General features: G+C 49.1%; 1 protein-coding gene across 2 annotated transcripts in view; it reads left to right on the plus strand.

Annotated features, from left to right (window-relative positions):
* The first annotated feature begins 517 nt into the window (after positions 1 to 517).
* Positions 518 to 18,476, plus strand: part of LOC140395928 (transmembrane protein 248-like) — a 91,928-nt gene continuing 73,969 nt past the window's right edge. For both annotated transcript variants that reach the window (XM_072484066.1, XM_072483992.1), the window contains exon 1: positions 518 to 566. The gene's annotated coding sequence lies outside the window, so the exon portion shown is untranslated. The remainder of the gene's footprint in view (positions 567 to 18,476) is intronic.

The raw sequence follows: 18,476 nt of genomic DNA on the forward strand, positions 1-18,476 counted from the left end.
TGCACTGCAAATTCTAAAAGGTTGGGCAGCAGCCACGGAGAGACACTGCGAGAGCTCCCAGCTCATTAACCTTTCACCTCTAGCCGGGCGCGTGCAACGTGCGCCGCTCGCACCCAACATCCGGTCGTCGCGCGGCATGACGTGTCACTTGGCGGTGACTTCCGGCCGGGAGGCGGGGGTTGGCGGTGACTTCCGGCCGGGAGGCGGTGACTTCCGGCCGGGAGGCGGTGACTTCCGGCCGGGAGGCGGTGACTTCCGGCCGGGAGGCGGTGACTTCCGGCCGGGAGGCGGTGACTTCCGGCCGGGAGGCGGTGACTTCCGGCCGGGAGGCGGTGACTTCCGGCCGGGAGGCGGTGACTTCCGGCCGGGAGGCGGTGACTTCCGGCCGGGAGGCGGTGACTTCCGGCCGGGAGGCGGTGACTTCCGGCCGGGAGGCGGTGACTTCCGGCCGGGAGGCGGTGACTTCCGGCCGGGAGGCGGTGACTTCCGGCCGGGAGGCGGTGACTTCCGGCCGGGAGGCGGTGACTTCCGGCCGGGAGGCGGGGGTTGGCGGCGCGGCGTCTGAGGTGAGTGACATGGCGGCCGGGGAGTCCGCGCAGCAACTCAACCACAACAATAGGGGAGACTGACAGATAGGCTGCTCCCCGGAGGCGGTTCGCTTCACTGAGGGAACGGTACAGATTCAGACCAGGTGTCGAAAGTCCCGCTGTTTAGACTTTGATCTGCTCTGAAGGGGACGTTTATTTGGGCGCAAACATGAGCGTTAAGTGGCTTAAACTGCCGAAGCGAATTGTTTACCCCGCCTCATACTGTCATCACCCCAACTTGATCCCGGACAGGCTGGCCTGTTACCTCACCTCCTCAAAACAATCTCACCGCCTGTCTCCCCAAACTTCAGGGGCGTCATTCTGCGACCCCCCGCCGGGTCGGAGAATGGCCGTTGGCCGCCGTGAATCCCGCCCCCGCCGAAGTCTCCGCTCCCGGAGATTGGGCGGGGGCGGGAATCCGGCCGCGCCGGTTGGCGGGACCCCCCCGCTGGATTCTCCGGCCCGGATGGGCCGAAGTCCCGCCCAGGAATTGCCTGTCCCGCCGACGTAAATCAAACCTGGTATTTACCGGCGGGACCAGGCGGCGTGGGCGGGCTCCGGGGTCCTGGGGGGGGCGCGGGGCGATCTGGCCCCGGGGGGTGCCCCCACGGTGGCCTGGCCCGCGATCGGGGCCCACCGATCTGCGGGCGGGCCTGTGCCGTGGGGGCACTCTTTCCCTTCTGCCTCCGCTACGGCCTCCACCATGGCGGAGGCGGAAGAGACTATCCCCACTGCGCATGCGAGGGAAACTGACAGCGGCCGCTGACGCTCCCGCGCATGCGCCGCATTTCCGCACCAGCTGGCGGGGCAACAAACGCCATTTCCGCCAGCTGGCGGGGCGGAAATCCCTCCGGCGTCGGCCTAGCCCCTCAATGTTGGGGCTAGGCCGCCAAAGATGCGGAGACTTCCTCACCTTTGGGCCGGCGCGATGCCTGTCTGATTGGCGCCGGCTTTGGTGCCAGTCGGCGGGCATCCCGCCGTTGGGGGAGAATTTCGCCCCAGGTCTTTTTGTTTGGCGCCGACCCTCCAGCCCTCGCCAGTCAGCCAGCTCCATTGAACTTTCAGTCAGTGCATCACCGCCAGTGGCTTCTCTCCGCCCCATCTCTTGGGGCACCCCAAATCAGAGGTTAACAGACTTTACCAACGCATACCCCCTTCTGGAGTCATCCGTATTCCCACACCAGCATACAAGTTTAATATTTTAACATTATGATACACATACCTAATTTGAACAATACCCGAGGAGTACTACTTGCCATTATTTCATAGAAATCCTACCAACTGTCCTGGAAATCCTACCAACTGCCCCTGACTTGAGACAATTCACACCTCTTTAACCTGTGATTATCCCCTTCTCCAGTTGCTCTGTCTGGACCTGTAAAGACTTAATTACCTGCAAAGACTCATTCAAAGTATCGTCTTGCAGGGGGGAGGGGAGGGAAAGCCAACTGTGTACATCTGCGATGTCCAAGACAAGTCTGGATACAGCAGAAAAAAATTGTGAAGGGCTGCATGGTGGTGCAGTGGTTAGCACTGCCACCGGGGTGGGTGGGAGAGAAAGCCAACTGTGTACATCTGCGATGTCCAAGACCAGTCTGGATGTATGGATACAGCAGAAAAAAATTGTGAAGGGCTGCATGGTGGTGCAGTGGTTAGCACTGCCACCACACAGTGCCAGGGACCCAGGTTTGATCCCGGCCCCGGGTCACTGTCCGTGTAGAGTTTGCACATTCTCCCCATGCCTGCGTGGGTCTCACCCCCATTACCAAAAGATGTATATGGTAGGTGAATTGGCCATGGTAAATTGCCCCATAGTTGGAAAAAATGAAATGGGTACTCTAAATTTATTTTTTAAAATTAAAAATTGTGAATGATTAGTGAATCCAACCGTTTCTGTTTCACTGGATAGTGAACGGACCTCTCCTACCAGTTTAATTTAAATCAAAGATGACAGACCTGTCATTTTCACCCAATTTTCAACAATTTATAATTCTGATCATTCCTTCCTATATGACATTTCCCCAAAATATTTTCAGATGCTGCAAAGTTCAAGAACGAGGAGGATTATTTTTCCCAGGAGCAAACTTATCCATGTCAGTTTTGGTACATACTATTCTCCACTTTGGATAACATTTTGTCTTCTAATCACTGTACTTGCAAACTATATGGCCATTTTTGAAGCAAAGTATTCTGTTTTTCCAGATGAATTTTTAATGCAGCTAATAATACTTCACATCCACCACTTCTAAAAACAGGATTGTGTGTATGCAGTTGCTTTTAATATTTTGTTTCTAAGTATTAATATTTTAAATTAAAACATTTTGCATTTTAATGATGCTTTGTATCTCAGTCAAGTTCATTTCAGATTTAAATTGGGATTGGCACATACTTATTAATTTTACAAAGACACTAGATTAGCCTGTGAAGTTGATGAACAGTAAAATTACTTTTTAAAACAATAATTTGCAATCCTCCCCAAAAAATTAGTGTAAATGTCAAAAGTAGCATCTTAAAAGGTCAGACGAGGACACTTTAAAGGAGGAGAAAATCTTATGCAACAACAAGCAAAGAGTTTTTTTTATACAGCACCATTGCGACTCCTGTGATGTCTGGTCAGTAGTGACCGTGGTAATATTCTTAATTGCAAGACTTTCTTTTAATTTAGAACTACAGTATCTAAACAAAACACACTGAAGTTCAACTTACCAAAATGTTTAAACTCAATAAAATGCAAACCCAAAGACTTGTATTTAACTGCCCATGCTGATCACCGAGAGACCGTTGAAAGTGCATTATTATTGCATAGCATATAATTGCAACACTTGCACATAATTTCAGTATGATAGAAATAGGACATTCACCAAATTTATTTGGCAAGTTTGTTTTTGTATCATCATGCTCAATACTTTTTTTTAAAAAAGACAGTAAACTCTTCTAGAACAAGCTTCAAAGCAGGTCCAACTGGAGGATTTTCCTTTTTTGGATGTTGAAGATGTAACTTTATATTGCCATCACTTCTTGTATAATTATGAAATAACATAATCAAAATTCTTGGCAAAGTGATAAATCACAGAAATAGTTACAGCACAGAAGGAGGCTATTTGGCCTTTCATGTCGATATGCAAGAGCAAATTTGCCAGTCTCCTCCCCCTGCCCTTTCTGCAACTTCTTTCTTCAATTTTCTGATTCCCTTTTGAAAGCCATGATTGAATCTGCCTCCATCACACTCTCGGGCACTGCATTCCAAATCCTAAACACTCACTTTATTAAAAAATGTTGTTTTCTCGTGTCACTTATGGTTCTTGTGTCATTCACTTTAAGTCTCTGGGTGGTGCAGTGGTGTGCAGTGCATGATGCTGAGGATCCAGGTTTGATCCTGGCCCTGAGTCACTGTCCGTTCTCCCTGTGTCTGCGTGGGTCTCACCCCCGCAACCCATGTGGGCAGCATGGTAGCACAGTGGTTAGCACAGTTGCTTCACAGCTCCAGGGTCCCAGGTTCGATTCCCGGCTTGGGTCACTGTCTGTCTGTGCGGTGTCTGCACGTTCTCCTCGTGTCTATGTGGGTTTCCTCCGGGTGCTCTGGTTTCCTCCCACAGTCCAAAGATGTTCAGGTTAGGTGGATTGGCCATGATAAATTGCCCTTAGTGTCCAGAACGGTTAGGTGGGGTTATGGGGATAGAGTGATGGGGATAAGCATGTGCTTAAGTGGGGTGCTCTTTCCAAAGGCTGGTGCAGATTTGATGGGCTGAATGACCTCCTTTAGCACAGTAAATTCTATGATTCTATGAACCCAAAGATGTGCAGGGAAGGGGAATTGGCCACGCTAAATTGCCCCTTAACTGGTGAAAAAAATAAATTGGGTACTTTAAATTTATAAACCCAAATTCACTGTAAGTCGATTCCTCTGGTTCTTGACACTTCTAAAGGGAGCAGTTTGATTTTTTTTTTTTATATTTAGAGTACCCAATTATTTTTTTTTCCAATTAAGGGGCAATTTATGTGGCCAATCTACCTAACATGCACATCTTTGGGTTGTGGGGGTGAAACCCACGCAGACATGGGGAAAATGTGCAAACTCCACACGGACAGTGACCCAGGGCCGGGATTCTAACCTGGCCTCAGCGCTGCAGTCCCAGTGCTATCCACTGAACTGCATGCCGCCCTGGGAGCAGTTTGATTTTGAACACCTCTATGAAATCTCCTGTCGGCCCTCTCGAAAGGAGAACAACCCCAGGATCTCGGATCTATCTACGTAACTGAAGTCGCTAATCTCTGGAGCCATTCTTATGAATCTTTTCTGCACTGTTTCTCATGCCTTCACATTCTTCCTAAAGTGTGGCCAGAATTAGACCCACAATACTTCAGTTGAGGCTGACCCATTGTTTTATAAAGGTTCACCTTGCTTTTGTTCTCAATGCCTCTGTTTTTAAGGCTAAGAATCCCACCTACTTTATTAAGCACTTTCTCACCCTGCCCTGCCAACTTCAACAATTTATGCACATATATCCCCAGGTCCCTTTACCTTTGCAGGCCTTTTAGAATTGAATTCTTTATTTTTTATTGCCTCTTCTCATTCTTCCTAGCATACTATATCAAGCTTCTCTACATTAAATTTCATCTGCCACACGTCTACCCCATTCCACCAGCCTGTATTCTTGAAGTTTATTGTTATCCTCCTGAAGTTCACAATACTATCATTTTATGGGATCAGCAAATTTCAAAATTGTGCCCTGCACATCCAAATCTGCGTCTCATTAATATAGAACAGCCGTGGTTCTGGTACTGACCCATGGTGAACCCCACTGTATGCCTTCCTCCAGTCTAATAAACAACCATTCACTACTGCTCTCGGTTTCCTGTCACTCAATCATTTTTGTTTCCATATCACCACTCTATTATTCCATGGGCTTTGAACTTTGCCGATGAGACTGTTATGCGGCACTTTATCAAAGTCTTTATACCCTGCATCATCTGCATTACCCCCATTAACTGTCCATGTTTCCACATCTAAAGACTCAATTAGTTAAACATAATTTGCTTTTAACAAATCAGTGCTGCCTTCTTTTAATTAAACCACACTTGTACCAGTAACTTGTTAAAATTGTCCATCATTATCATTTCTAAAAGCTTTCCCAGCACCCAAGTTAAACTGACTGGCCTGTAGTTGCTGGGCTACCTTTGTACCCTTTATTTGGACAAGGGTGCAATATTTGCATTTTACAGGGCATCACGGTGGCGCAGTGGGTTAGCCCTGTTGCCTCACGGCGCCGAGGTCCCAGGTTCGATCCCGGCTCTGGGTCACTGACCATGTGGAGTTTGCACATTCTCCCCGTGTTTGCGTGGGTTTCGTCCCCACAACCCAAAGATGTGCAGGCTAGGTGGATTGAACATGCTAAATTTACCCTTAATTGGAAAAAAATAATTGGGTACACTAAATTTATATTTAAAAAATATATATATATATTTGCATTTTACTGGTCCTCTGGCACCTCCCCCACATCTAAGGAGTATTAGAAGATTATGGCCAATGCTGTCGTAATTTCAACCCTCAGTTTCCTTGGTATTCTAGGCTGCATTTTACCTGATCCTGATGACTTGTACGTGTTTAAATAGTCAGCCTTTCTAATGCCTATTCATTATTTTAGCTCTGCCTCTTATGTGTGAATTTCTATTTTGGTCCACAAGTAGCCTCACCTCTCCTTTTACTACAGATTTATTATTATTTTTAAAAAATATATATTTTATTAAAGTTTTTCGATCAACCAAGAATTTCCATTTTTTACAACTTTGTAGCAATATATACATTGATCGTTTTTAAAAAATAATATATTAACTAACGGCAAGTGCCAACACAAATAAGAAACAGAAAGAAATAGTAACATTGAAAAGATAAATATGAACAGCAAATATGTAACAACACACAAAAAAACCCCGAAGACCTGAATGCACCCCCTCCCCCGGTTGCTGCTGTTGTCTTTCCTATTTTCCCTTATCGCTCTGCGAGATAGTCGAGGAACGGTTGCCACCGCCTGGTGAACCCCTGAGCCGAACCTCTTAGTGCGTACTTTATCCGCTCCAATTTTATAAACCCTGCCATGTCATTTATCCAGGCCTCCACGCCCGGGGGGGGGGGTTTAGCTTCTTTCCACATAAGTAGAATCTTTCGCCGGGCTACTAGGGACGCAAAGGCCAAAACATCGGCCTCTCTCGCCTCCTGCACTCCCGGCTCATCTGCAACCCCAAATATAGCCAACCCCCAGCTTGGTTCGACCCGGACCCCCGCCACCTTTGAAATCACTTTTGCCACACCCACCCAGAACCCGTGCAATACCGGACATGACCAAAACATGTGGGTGTGGTTCGCAGGGCTTCCCGCGCATCTCCCGCACCTACCCTCCACCACAAAAAACCTGCTCAATCTTGCTCCCGTCATATGCGTGTAGTACCTTGAATTGGATCAGGCTGAGCCTGGCACATGAGGACGAGGAATTTACCCTACTTAGGGCATCTGCCCACAGCCCCTCCTCAATCTCTTCCCCCAGCTCCTCCCATTTTCCTTTCAGTTCCTCTCATCGTCTCCCCCTCGTCTCTCATTTCCCTGTATATATCGGACACCTTACCGTCACCCACCCATGCCCCCAAAAACACTCTGTCTTGGATCCCTTGTGACGGGAGCTGCGGAAATTCCCTCACCTGTTGCCTCACAAATGCCCTCACTTGCATATAACGAAATGCATTCCCAGGTGGCAACCCGTATTTTTCTGTCAGTGTTCCCAGACTCGCGAACGTCCCGTCCAAGAACAGTTTCGCAATTCCTGCTCGCTGCCAAGATTGAAATCCCCCGTCTATCCTTCCTGGGACGAACCTGTGGTTGTTCCTTATCGGGGACCACACTGAGGCCCCCGTCACTCCCCTATGTCGTCTCCACTGCCCCCAAATCTTCAGAGTCGCCACCACCACTGGGTTTGTGGTGTACCTTTTCGGGGAGAACGGCAGCGGCGCCGTTGCCAGTGCTTTTAAGCTAGTTCCCCTACAGAACGCCATCGCCAGCCTTTTCCACGCCGCTCCTTCTTCTTCCCTCATCCACTTACATATCATAGACACGTTAGCGACCCAATAATAATCACTCAGACTCGGCAGTGCCAATCCCCCTCTGTCTCTACTGCGCTGCAGGAACCCCCTCTTTACCCTTGGGGTCTTTCCGGCCCACACAAAGCTCATGATGCTCCTGTCCACCACCTTAAAAAAGGTCTTTGTAATCAGTATGGGGAGGCATTGAAACACAAAAAGAAACCTCGGGAGGACCACCATTTTAACCGCCTGCACCCTGCCCGCCAATGACAGGGGCACCATATCCCACCTCTTAAAGTCCTCCTCCATCTGCACTACCAGTCGTGTCAAGTTAAGCTTATGCAAGGTTCCCCAGTCCCTGGCCACCTGGATCCCTAAATACCGGAAATCTCTTGTTACCCTCCTCAGCGGCAGCTCGTCTATTCCCCTGCCCTGTTCCCCGGGGTGCATCACAAACAGTTCACTCTTCCCCATATTCAGTTTGTATCCCGAAAACTCTCCAAACTCCCTGAGTGTCTGCATTATCTCAGGCATCCCCTCCACTGGGTCCGCAACATATAACAGCAGATCATCCGCGTATAATGACACCCGATGTTCTTCTCCTCCTCTAAGTACCCCTCTTCACTTCCTAGAGCCCCTCAGCGCAATGGCCAATAGCTCAATTGCCAGCGCGAACAGTAACGGGGACAGGGGGCACCCCTGTCTTGTGCCCCTATATAGTCGGAAGTAGTCGGATTGTTGCCTGTTCGTAATCACACTTGCCACCGGGGCTCCGTACAGGAGCCGAACCCATCTAATGAGCCCCTCTCCAAATCCAAATCTCTTCAGTACCTCCCACAGATAGTCCCACTCCACTCTATCAAATGCCTTCTCTGCATCCATAGCCACCATTATCTCCGCCTCTCCCTCCGGTGGGGGCATCATTATCACCCCCAACAACCTCCGTATATTGGTATTCAATTGCCTCCCTTTAACAAATCCTGTTTGGTCACCATGCACCACCCCAGGGACACAGTCCTCTATCCTTGTCACCATCACTTTGGCCAGTAACTTGACATCTACGTTCAAGAGGGAGATAGGCCTGTATGACCCGCACTGCAGCGGGTCTTTGTCTCTTTTCAGGATCAGCGATATCGTCGCCTCCGACATCGTCGGGGGTAGTGTCCCCCTTTCCTTAGCCTCTTTGAAGGTTCTCGTCAGGAGTGGGGCCAGCAGGTCCACATATTTCCTATAAAATTCCACCGGGAACCCATCTGGTCCCGGGGCCTTCCCTGCCTGCATGCTCCCGATTCCTTTTACCACCTCCTCTACCTCAATCTGCGCTCCCAGTCCTGTCCTCTCCTGCTCCTCAACCTTCGGGAACTCCAACTGATCTAGGAAATGCATCATTCCCTCTTTCCCTTCCGGGGGTTGGGCCTTATACAGCCTCTCGTAGAATACCTTAAATACCCCGTTCACCCTCTCCGCTCTCTGTTCCATCCTTCCCTCCTCATCTCTAACTCCTCTGATCTCTCTCGCCGCCCCCCTCTTCCTAAGTTGTTGGGCCAGCAGTCGGCTCGCCTTCTCTCCGTATTCATACTGTACTCGCTGTGCCTTCCTCCACTGTGTCTCCGCCTTACCCGTGGTCAACAAGTCAAAGTCCGTGTGTAGTCTCCGTCTTTCCCTGTATAGCCCTTCGTCCGGAGCCTCCGCATATTGCCTATCCACCCTCAGAATCTCCCCAATCAGTCTCTCCCTTTCTTTACCCTCTTGTTTCCCCTTATGGAGATCAGCTCCCCTCTCACCACCGCCTTCAGCGTCTCCCAGACTACTCCCACCTGGACCTCTCCGTCATCATTGACCTCTAGGTATCTTTCAATACATCCCCTCACCCTTCCACATACCCCCTCGTCCGCCAACAGTCCCATGTCCAATCTCCAAAGTGGGCGTTGCTCCTTTTCCTCACCTAGTTCCAGATCTACCCAATGTGGGGCATGATCTGAAATGGCTATAGCCGAGTACTCCGCTCCTGCCACCTTCGGGATCAGCGCCCTTCCCAGGACAAAGAAATCTATCCGGGAGTACACTTTATGGACGTGGGAGAAGAAGGAAAACTCTTTACTCCTTGGTCTAGTAAATCTCCAGAGATCCACTCCTCCCATCTGCTCCATAAAGCCCTTAAGCACCTTGGCCGCTGCCGGCCTCCTCCCGGTCCTAGATCTGGACCGGTCCAGCACCGTGTTGAAGCCCCCCCCCCCCCCATTACCAACTTTCCCATCTCCAGGTCCGGGATGCGCCCCAACATACGCTTCATAAAGTTTGCATCATCCCAGTTCGGGGCATATACGTTCACCAGCACCACCGCTTCACCTTGCAATCTGCCACTCACCATCACGTACCTACCCCCACTGTCCACCACTATGGTCTTCGCCTCAAACGATACCCATTTCCCCACCAGTATTGCCACCCCTCTATTTTTCGCATTCAAGCCCGAGTGGAATACCTGTCCCACCCATCCTTTTCTTAACCTGACCTGATCCGCCAGTTTCAGGTGTGTCTCCTGAAGCATAACCACGTCAGCCTTTAGCTTCTTTAGGTGCGCAAATACCCTTGCCCTCTTAATCGGCCCGTTCAACCCTCTCACGTTTCATGTGATCAACCGGGTTGGGGGGCTCTTTACCCCCCCCCCCCCCATCGTCGACTAGCCATCCCCTTTTTTAAACCAGCTTCTCACCTCTAGCTTGATTGCACCCCCCATATTACTTCCCGGAGTCAGCAAACTCTGGCTGACCTCGGCTTCCCCCGTTTATCCTTGGCCTCCCATCATGTGAGGCCCCCTCCTTCCTGCGCCCCCTTGTTCCTACGCCACAGTTTCCATAGCGCGGGAACGGAGCCCGCGCTTCCCTCTCGGCCCCGTCCCTAATGGCGCAGCTCCCTCTCTCCTTCCCCATCCCGTTTCCCACCGGCGCCTACATTTCTTCGTGTGTCCCCCCCTTCGAGGGGAAAAAATTCCCCCATCTGATTTACAATTCCTTGCCACCACCTCGCTACTTCATTCCAAACATCCTTTCCCAAATCTACTCCAACTTCTCCTCTTGAATGAATGTCCACGCCTCCTCTGCCGTCTCGAAGTAGTGGTGTTTGCCCTGGTGTGTAACCCCCAGTCTTGCCGGCTGCAACATTCCGAATTTCACTTTCTTCCTGTGGAGCACCGCCTTGGCCCGATTGAAACTCGCCCTCCTTCTTGCCACCTCCGCACTCCAATCTTGGTAGACGCGGATCACCGCGTTCTCCCATCTGCTGCTCCGTGTCTTCTTAGCCCATCTCAGGACCATCTCCCTGTCCTTGTAGCGGTGGAATCTCACCACTATTGCTCGCGGTATTTCCCCTGCCTTTGGTCTTCTCACGAGGACCCGGTACGCTTCCTCCACTTCCAGGGGGCCCGTCGGGGCCTCAGCTCCCATTAAGGTATGGAACATCACGCTCACGTACGCCCCAACGTCTGCTCCCTCTGCCCCTTCGGGGAGACCCAAAATCCTTAAGTTCTTCCTCCTCGAGCTATTTTCCAGGGCTTCCAATCTCTCCATACACCTCTTGTGTAGCGCCTCGTGCGTCTCCGTCTTCACCACCAAGCCCTGTATCTCGTCCTCATTTTCGGCAGCCTTTGCCTTCACTCTACGGAGCTCCATCTCTTGGGTCTTTTGCGTCTCCTTCAGCCCCTCAATCGCCTGCAGCATCGGCGCCAGCACCTCCTTCTTGGGCTCCTCCACACGTTGCCGGAGGAACTCCTGCTGTTCCAAGCCCCATACCAACTGGGCTCCCTCAGCCGCCATCTTGCTTCTCCCTTCCCTTCTCTGCCACTGCTCCAGAGGATTCTCCACAATCTGGCCACTACTATCACTCCTTTCCATCCACACCCGGGGGGACTCCTTCCTATGTCGCCTCACACTGGGTTTAGCCTTTGAAAAATTCCGTTGGGGCTCCCGATAAGAGCCCAAAAGTCAGTTGAAACCGGAGGTGCCGAAACGTGCGACTTGGCTGGTCATCGCCGCACCCGGAAGTCACAGTTTTATTATTATAAATGATAACTTGATAAATGGGCACGGAAAGGGAGTAGTGACAGTCATTTGATATAAATAAAACTTTATTTGATAACCCCGAAAGCACTTTGGGACATGTTACTACGTTAAAAGTGCTATATGATAGCTGTCATGATTTGGTATTAAATTGACTATTGTGAAACAGTCACAATGATTCAATAGCCACAATCATCTCAGCTCCAGGACATCACCGCAGCAGTTTCTGAGGATAGTGTCCCAGGCCCAATCATCTTCAGCTGCTTCACCAATGACCTCCCTTCCATCATAAGGTCAGATGTGGGGATGTTCGTAGATGACTGCACAATGTTCAGCACCATTCGCGAGGGTGATAGGTGTAACAACAACAATCTTTCCCTCAACATCAGCAAAACTAAGGAGCTGGTCATTGACTTCAGGAAGCACCCCTGTCTGCATCAATGGTGTCAAGGTGGAGATGATTGATAGCTTCAAATTCCTAGGTGTCCACATCAACAATCTGTCCTGGTCCACCCACGTCGATGCTACGACCAAGAAAGTACATCAGCACCTATACTTCCTCAGGAAACTAAGGAAATTCGGCATGTTCACATTGATTCTTACCAATTTTTACAGATGCACCATAGAAAGCATCCTATCTGGCTACATCACAGTCTGGTATGGCAACTGCTCAGCCCAAGACTATAAGAAACTACAGAGAGTCGTGAGTGCAGCCCAGTTCATCATGTGAACCTGCCTCCCATCCAGCAGGTCAGCGATTAGGAGTCCTACAGCGAATAACTCGCCTCCTAATTCCCCCCCCCCCCCCCAAAAGCCTGCCCACCATCTACGAGGCACAAGTCAGGAATGGGATTCTCTCCACTTACCTGGATGAGTGCGGCTCATCACCAAGAAACTCGACACCATCCAGGACAAATCAGCCCGCTTGACTGCTCCTCCTTCCACAAACATTCAATCCCTCCACCACTGACCCATCAGTGGCAGCCGCGTTTGTGCCATCTACAAGATGCACTGTAGTAACTCACCAAGGTTCCTCAGGCAGCACCTTCCTAACCCACGACCACTACCATCTAGAAGGTCAAGAGCAACAGATACCTGGGAACCCCACCACCTGGATGTTCCCTCCAAGTCACTCACCACCCCGACTTGGAAATGTATCACCTTTCAGTCACTGTCGCTGGGTCAAAATCCTGGAACTTCTCCCTAATAGCACTGTGGGTGTACCTACACCTGAGGGACTGCAGAGGTTCATGAAGGCAGCTCACTACCACCTTCTGAAGGGCAACTGGGGATGGGCAGTAAATGCTGACCTAAACAGCAACACCCACATCCCAAAATTGAATTTAAAAAAAAAATAGTGATGTTTCCTTGTGACTCATGTCAAAGCACACTTGGATAAAGTTGACATAGCTTTATTTTTTTCCCCCTGATCCATGCTTTGCCTGCCTGACTTGGGACTGCTGAATCCTGATGCTGCAAACATTTTTCTTTGATGATGTTGAATATTTGTGTACATTTCCTAACAAAAATATCGTTAATACAAAATTAAACCAAATAATTCATTCATATGTTTTCAATCTGCGCAAAAGTTCTGAAAAAATGTGGATTCTTTTTTACGAAAATTATGTTTACTATTTTTTTAAATGCTGCACAATATCCTCCCTTCTTTCTGAAGATGCTAACTCGTGCTGGTTGAGGTTTGAAGTCTAGATCTCAGTTTTGTTTCGAATGTGAGGCTAGACATTTCAGCAAGTTATAAAGTAATGGGCGACATCACAGACAGCCCAATCCTCCCTCAATTGGTGTCAACACGGGTCCAGAGTGAGGTATCTAGCTGACTTTGTAGCCCTTAGCCAGCTGAGAACAGCTAACCCAGAACAGACCGGAAATTACCTCAGATATTTCAATTTCCAGTCTAGACACAAGTGCCCATTGAGTATGGGCAAGCAGATAAGGATAATTAGAAGCTAGTGTTTTTCAGGTAAATTGATCACCAATCATGCGTGCAATTATAATTAAGAATGTAATACGTCTATTATTGTATTCAAATATATTTAGTTGCAGTAGGGCTCGTACTGTATGCAACCATCTGCACCCTTCCCAGTGATCCCACCTGCACCGGAAGTAGGGGGTTGGTGTTAAGAGCACAGCTGGTGTATTCCAGTTGGCTGCAGATTCTGAAAGCTTGCATAATGTAACTCGGTGATTGCATTTGATAAGTGGGTGTTGTCGTCTTTTGTGTATATTAAATATATGAGGTCTGAGTTATGTATTGTTTAGCGTGTTATCTTTCTAAGACAGTAAATTGGTGATATTTGAGGCTGAAGTCTGTTTTTGGCATCCTAGTTTTTTGGGTTGGGCTGGGCTGGTGAATATAGAGTCATAGAAGAATCAAAGAATTCCTACAGTGCAGAAGGAGGCCATTGGCCCATCAGGTCTGCACCGATGCTCACCCTATCTAGGCCCACTACCCCATCCTATCCCAGTAACCCCAGTTAACCTGCACGTCTTTTGGGACACTATGGGGCAATTTCAGGGTAAACCATTTCGGGCAGAGATGAGGAGACATTTCTTCAACCAAAGAGTAGTGAGCCTGTGGAATTCATTACCACACAAAGTAGTTGATGCTAAAACATTGAATATATTCAAGAGGTGGCTAGATATAGCACTTGAGACGAATGGGATCAAAGGTTATGGGGAGAAAGCAGGGTTAGGCTATTGAATTGGATGATCAGCCATGATTGTGATAAATGGCGGAGCAGGCTCGAAGGGCCAAAAGGCCTGCTCCTGCTCCTATCTTCTATGTATCTATGTAAACCAGGCTAATTTATTTCATTTAAAAAAAAAAAAAAAAATTTTGAGTACTCATTCTTTTTTTCCAGCTAAGGGCAATTTAGCGTGGCCATTCACATACCCTGCACCTTTGAATTGTGGGGGTGAGACTCACGCAGACTGCGACAATGTGCAATCTCCACACGGAAAGAAATCGAGCCTGGGTCCTCGGCGCCATGAAGCAACAGCACCACCATACTGCTCCTGACTAATGTTATTTCATAGTTCTTCCATAAGCAATGAGTTTGGCCCAAAAAATTGTTGCAGATGTATTGTGACTAGACCTTGTGATTTACAACAGCTTTTATATTGAGGTCTAGGCTGCCGCCTGTTGTAATGATTCTGTATTCATACTACTCTTGCTAATTTGTGACATATTTCCTGTGGAACTGACGGAAATTCCCAAGTAAATTAGGGAGATTCCTGATTGATGGCTTTAATGACACGTTTCCAAGGTTTAATTTGCGATTGCTGCAGGTTTGCACAAAACCCAAGAATTGTGAACTGATGCTAGTCAGCGGAGGCAGCAGTCCCTTGAAAAAGATGATAGTGCCCGTCAGGCTTGGTGAGTCCTCCTATGACTGAGTAGCCCAACTCTGGAACCACAAGTTCTTCCACAGTGGGGGCATGTTGTTTTGTGGGTGTGGGAGAATTCACAGCCCTGGGTTGGCTTCCCTCTCCTTCCTCTGCCACCGCCATTCTGCGTTGATGTCAAGTCGCTGAACCAAGTGGCTTGAGCCTTGTTGGACCAGGTTTTAAAAAGTAAATGATGGAATGTGGGCGTCATTGGGGAGGCCGGCATTTATTGCCCATCCCTAGTTCTTTTCAGAAGGCGAGTTGCCTTCTTGAACTGCTGCAGTCCCTGAGGTGGAGGTACACCCATTGTGCTGTTATGGAGGAAGTTCCAGGATTTTGTCCCAGCGACAGTGAAGGAACGGCGATATATTTCCAAGTCAGGGTGTTGAGTGACTTGGAGGGAATCTCCAAGTGGTGGGGTTTCCAGGTATCTGCTGCTCTTGTCCTTCTAGAATCTAAATGATAGCAGTCGTGGGTTTGGAAGGTGCTGCCGAAGGAACCTTGATAAGTTACTGCCGTGCGTCTTGTAGATGGTACACAAGGCTGCTACTGTTAGTCAGTGGTGGGATTGAATATTTGTGGAAGGGGTAGCAGTCAAGCGGGCAGCTTTGTCCTGGATGATGTCGAGCTTCTTGAGTGCTGTTGGACCTGCACTCATCCAGGCAAGTGGAGAGTATTCCATTACACTCCTGACTTGTGTCCTGTAGATGGTGGTTGGGGGGGGGGGGGGGGGAGATATGACTAGTCAGCTTCTGATTAATGGTAACACCCAGGATGTTGATTGTGGAGCCATGCCAAGTGGTCTGCAGCCACCTCCCAGTCAGTGATGTTAATCCCTCCATGCTTTAGGGTGGCCTTGAGCATATTGTTATACCTTTTTCCGCTGGCTGCTCTCCGCTGGGAGAAGAGAACTTGCTGAGGGAGGTGGTTTCCAGGTAGCCAGGTGCAATGTGCCGTCCATATGAGTTGGTTTTGCAGGAGAAGGGCTTTGATGCTGGTAGGTGCGGCATGAGGGATGATAACGTTCGTCCGGTGGTCCTTCCCTTTGATCCCCAGGATTTGATGCAAGCACTGCTGATGCGTGCAAGGCCCGAGGATCTAAATGTGGTGTCAATAGACAGTTCAGTTTTCATTACAGTAGAGGAGGATGGTCAACACAATGGCCTTATAAACCAGGACCCTTGTTGACTTCAAAGGTTTGTTGTCAAAGATGCGTTGGTGCAGTTTGAAGGCAGCGCTGGCAAGGTTGACTCAGTGCTGGATTTCGTCATAGTCCTTTAGGAGAGGTGGCTGCCGGGATATGGCAAGTGCTGCACGTACTCAAGTGCTACCCTGTCTACGTAGATGGCGCAAGGGATGCATATCTGGCTTGGAGAAGGTTGGCGGAGGACCTTTGTCTTGGCAATATTTAAAGATAGGCCAAGTCTCTTACAGGAGGTGTTGAAGAGGTCAAGCATTCTTTGCATGCCCTGTACAGAATGAGCCACCACATAGCAGCTTTCCACAAATTGAAAGTCATGACGTGAATGTTCATCTTGGTCAATTTTGGTTTTGCCCAGCCGCAATCAAGATTGAAAAGTGTCTTGTCCTGACAGTACTAGATGCTGACACCAGATGGCAGGTCAGCTTGGATGAAGTGGGCAATAATGGTCAGGTAAATGGTGAACAAGGTGTCGGTTTCAGATCCTCCACTCAGGATAGTGGCGATCATATTGTCCTGCAGGAGACTCAGGCTGGTGACAAACTTCAATGGGCAACCAAAACATTGGAGGATGATCCAAAGAGCTTCATGATTTAAAGAATAAAACATCTTGGTCAGATCAAGGCGAGGGAAAATTCTTGATTTTGCTCCTGGCATTTTTCCTTGATCTGGCTAGCCACAAAGACCACGTCTGTAGTACCACAGGAGGATCGGAAGCCATACTGGGTTTCCAAGAAGATCTCCTCAGTGGCAGGACTAAGGTGGTTCAGGAGGATGTGGGCCAGGACCTTAGAATGGACAGGTGGGCAATTCTCCTGTAATTTTTCGCATTTATCCTCCTTGTGGATAGTCATGATAATCGCATTCTTTTTTTTTAAAATAATATTTTATTGAAAATTTTTGGTCAACCAACACAGTACATTGTGCATCCTTTACACAACATTATAACAATACAGATAATAATGACCTTTTTTATTTAAACAAGAACAAAAGAAAACAACAACAAATAAATAAATATTAAATAACAAAAAATAAAAACTAGCCCTAATTGGCAACTGCCTTGTCTCAGGCCACCCCCCCCCCCCCCCCCCCCCCCCCCCCACCCCCCACCCCCCAAGTCCTGGGCTGCTGCTGCTGCCTTCTTTGTTCTCCCCTATCTATCTTTCCGCAAGATATTCGACGAACGGTTGCCACCGCCTAGTAAACCCTTGAGCCGACCCCCTTAGGACGAACTTAATCCGCTCTAACTTTATGAACCCCGCCATATCATTTATCCAGGTCTCCACCCCCGGGGGCTTGGCTTCTTTCCACATTAGCAATATTCTGCGCCGGGCTACTAGGGACGCAAAGGCCAAAACATCGGCCTCTTTCGCCTCCTGCACTCCCGGCTCTTGTGCAACCCCAAATATAGCCAACCCCCAGCTTGGTTCGACCTGGACTCCTACTACTTTCGAAAGCACCTTTGTCACCCCCATCCAAAACCCCTGTAGTGCCGGGCATGACCAAAACATATGGGTATGATTCGCTGGGCTTCTCGAGCACCTCGCACACCTATCCTCCACCCCAAAAAATTTACTGAGCCGTGTTCCAGTCATATGTGCCCTGTGTAATACCTTAAACTGAATCAGGCTTAGCCTGGCGCACGAGGACGACGAGTTTACCCTGTTTAGGGCATCTGCCCACATCCTCTCCTCAATCTCCTCCCCTAGCTCTTCTTCCCATTTCCCTTTTAGTTCGTCCATCATAGTCTCCCCTTCGTCTCTCATTTCCCTATATATATCCGACACCTTGCCGTCCCCCACCCATTTCTTTGAGATGACTCTGTCCTGCACCTCTTGTGTCGGGAGCTGCGGGAATTCCCTCACCTGCTGCCTCGCAAAAGCCCTCAATTGCATGTACCTGAATGCATTCCCTTGGGGCAACCCATATTTCTCGGTCAGCGCTCCCAGACTCGCAAACCTCCCATCCACAAATAGATCTTTCAATTGCGTTATACCTGCTCTTTGCCACATTCCATATCCCCCATCCATTCCCCCCGGGGCAAACCTATGGTTGTTTCTTATCGGGGACCCCCCCAGTGCTCCGGTCTTTCCCCTATGTCGTCTCCACTGTCCCCAAATCTTCAGTGTAGCTACCACCACCGGACTCGTGGTA

Source organism: Scyliorhinus torazame, chromosome 1, assembly GCF_047496885.1.
Source record: "Scyliorhinus torazame isolate Kashiwa2021f chromosome 1, sScyTor2.1, whole genome shotgun sequence".
Classification (NCBI taxonomy): domain Eukaryota; kingdom Metazoa; phylum Chordata; class Chondrichthyes; order Carcharhiniformes; family Scyliorhinidae; genus Scyliorhinus; species Scyliorhinus torazame.